Here is a 3,289-nt window from a genome sequence, read left to right as displayed (position 1 = left end):
TAGGACTATATTACTGTCGATCTCTCTCTTTACCAGTATGTTCATCAATATTTGCTTTATATATTTAGGTGCTCCTATGTTGGGTACATAAATGTTTACAAGGGTTATATCCTTTTGACGGATTGATCTCTTCATCATTATGAAATGTACTTCTTTGTGTCTTGTTATAGCCTTTGTTGTAAAGTCTATTTTTCTTATATAAATAGGTTTTGCTACCCTCACTTTTATTTTGTTTCCATGTTCATGAAATATCTTTTTCTATCCCTTTACTTTCAGTCTGTGTGTCTTTTGATCTGAAGTGGGTCTCTTTTAGCAGCATTTGTATAAGTCTTGTTTTTTTTTATTCATTCAGACACCTTATGTGTTTTGATTAGAACACTTTATCCATTTACATTTAAACTAATTATTGATAGGTATATAGTATTGAAATTATTTTATTCTTATTTTTTTTTTTGTTTTTTTTTTTTCTTCTTCTTTAAACTTTTATTTAGATTTATTTTATGCTGAATTTACTCCTGGGCTATAAGTTTTTGTTTCTTCAGTTTCTTCTTCTTTTCTTTTTAAATTAAATCTTTATTGTTCAGATTATTACATTTGTTCCTCTTTTTTCCCCCCCATAACTCCCCTCCTCCCAGTTCCCACCCCACCCTCCACCCTCACTCCCCACCCACTGTCCTCATCCATAGGTGCACGATTTTTGTCCAGTCTCTTCCCGCATCTCCCACACCCCTTTCCCCCCCAAGAATAGTCAATCCACTCCCTTTCTATGTCCCCGATTCTATTATAATCACCAGTTCATTCTGTTCATCAGATTATTTATTCACTTGATTCTTAGGTTCACTTGTTGATAGATGCATATTTGTTGTTCATAATTTGTATCTTTACCTTTTTCTTCCTCTTCCTCTTCTTAAAGGATACCTTTCAGCATTTCATATAATCCTGGTTTGGTGGTGATGAACTCCTTTAGCTTTTCCTTATCTGTGAAGCTCTTTATCTGACCTTCAATTCTGAATGATAGCTTTGCTGGATAAAGTAATCTTGGTTGTAGGTTCTTGGTATTCATCACTTTGAATATTTCTTGCCACTCCCTTCTGGCCTGCAAAGTTTCTGTTGAGAAATCAGCTGACAGTCGTATGGGTATTCCCTTGTAGGTAACTGAGTTTCTTTCTCTTGCTGCTTTTAAGATTCTCTCTTTGTCTTTTGCTCTTGGCATTTTAATTATGATGTGTCTTGGTGTGGTCCTCTTTGGATTCCTTTTGTTTGGGGTTCTCCGCTCTTCTTGGACCTGTAAGTCCATTTCTTTCACCAGGTGGGGGAAGTTTTCTGTCATTATTTCTTCAAATAGGTTTTCAATATCTTGCTCTCTCTCATCTTCTGGCACCCCTATAATTCTGATGTTGGTACGCTTGAAGCTGTCCCAGAGGCTCCTTACACTATCCTCGCATTTTTGGATTCTTTTTTCATTTTGCTTTTCCGGTTGGGTTTTTTTGCTTCCTCGCATTTCAAATCATTGACTTGATTCTTGCACTCCTCTGGTCTGCTGTCGGGAGTCTGTATAATATTCGTTATTTCAGTCCATGTATGCTTAATTTCTAGTTGGTTCCCCAATATAACATCGAGGGTCTCATTAGTTTTCTTGTAGATCTCATTAAGTTTATCGGCGGCTTCTAAACAGTTCTTGAGAGACCTTAAAAGTGTGGTTCTGAACTCTATATCTTCCATTGACAATTTTGTCCTGTTTCTTTGTCTCCGCATTTTGTTATGCTTCCTTGGTGCACCCCCTAGTGGTCTTTGTGCGCAGTCTTATAGTTAAACCTTGATTGTTGTAGCTAATACCAGGGAGGGTTTGACTTCCAGGCCAAGTGGCTATGAGAATCAGCTGTGTCTGCAGTGAGAGAACTTCTGTCCTTTAGGGAGGTGCTAATCTAGCCTTTGCCTGAAGCTATCCGGCAAATGCCTGTGTGGAGGGCTTGGGCGGGGCGGGTTGCACAGGATCAACAGGGTGGGCCGGAGAGAGCAGTTATGGTGGCTCTCAGTCCTGTCCCCAGGGGCTCTGCCTCTCTGAGTCCCAGCACCCGCTGCAAAGCTCGGAGAGAAAGCTGCACTCGCTCTGACTGAAGCCAGACAGTCCCGCTTCTCCTGTTTGAGTCTGGGTCCCTAAAGACTCGCCTGTATCTGGAGCTCAGAGTCTGCGACTCCCTCCCGATTGAAAACGCCAACCGCGCCCTCTGCAGCCAGCCCGCTCCACGCACTCCGCACCTCAGAATTTGACTTCAGCACTGCGCCTCCTCTGAGTGTTCGTATGCGTTTCTCTTTCCTCCTAGTTGTAGGACTTCCACTCAGCCAGCGTTCCTGTGGTTCTGGGTGATGTCCGTTCCGTTTTTTAGTTTCACTTTTGAAGTAGTTGTTCAAGACAGCAAACTCCGGCGTTAACCTATGCCGCCATCTTGGTTCTCTTCCAGTTTCTTCTGAGATATCTTTTTCTTCTGTGCAACCTCCTCTTCTGGTTCTTTTATTGTCCTTTTTATAGTTCCTTTAGGTCAGTGGTTCTCAACCTTGGCTGCACATTAGTGGGGCCACAACATTAGTAACAAAGAAACAGAATTTCCAGAGGATGAGGCCCAGAAATCAGGATTTTAAAAAGATTCCCAGGTGATGCTAATGTGCAGCCAAGGTTGAGAACCACTGCTTTAGGTGTAGGGTTAGATTGGAACAATCTGCTCTTTTTCAGTAAGGATCATCTCAATGTGGCAGGGAGAGCTCCTGTATGGGTTAATCCGCCCATGAGCTCTGTAGGTTCCACACCGCATCTTGGGAGCTTTGTTCACCTGAATGTGCTCAATGACCAGAGAATCTACATCTAAACCCTTAAGTTCAGCAGTGCTCTCTGCATTTTTAAGCACGTGCAGCAGAAATTCAGCACTCTTTTTGGGCCACTGACCCTGTGTCCAGCCCCACTATTTTGCCTGGGCATATCTACCAACTCCACCACTGTAAAGACGGAATGGCACACATCGCTTCTGTAAAGTGACATCCTTCAGATACTTGGTGGCTTTTCGAATATGCATACCTTGGTGGCCTGGGCAGTTTCACGAGTGTTCTTAAGTGAACACGGAGATTTGAGCCTCTTTATTTGCATGATCTTGTGGGGTTTTCTGGTTCTAGTGAATAGAGAACTGTTTTCAGAGGTCACCTATGGCTGCTTTCTTTTTTTCTTCTAAACACTTTTTGTAATAGTGGTTTTGGGGTGATAAATTCCTTTTGCTTTTTCTTGTCTGGGAAGCTCTTT

The 3,289-nt window shown here is 41.9% G+C and overlaps 1 pseudogene; it reads right to left on the bottom strand.

The window, feature by feature from the left end:
* Positions 1-509: 509 nt before the first annotated feature.
* LOC118651263 lies at positions 510-3,083 on the bottom strand (annotated as a pseudogene).
* Between the last annotated feature and the right edge of the window lie 206 nt (positions 3,084-3,289).

The sequence above is a fragment of the Myotis myotis genome, unplaced genomic scaffold, assembly GCF_014108235.1.
Source record: "Myotis myotis isolate mMyoMyo1 unplaced genomic scaffold, mMyoMyo1.p scaffold_m19_p_3, whole genome shotgun sequence".
In the NCBI taxonomy this organism is placed as follows: Eukaryota; Metazoa; Chordata; class Mammalia; order Chiroptera; family Vespertilionidae; genus Myotis; species Myotis myotis.
Note: the sequence above shows the minus strand (reverse complement) of the source record. Positions and strands in the feature narration are given on the sequence as shown.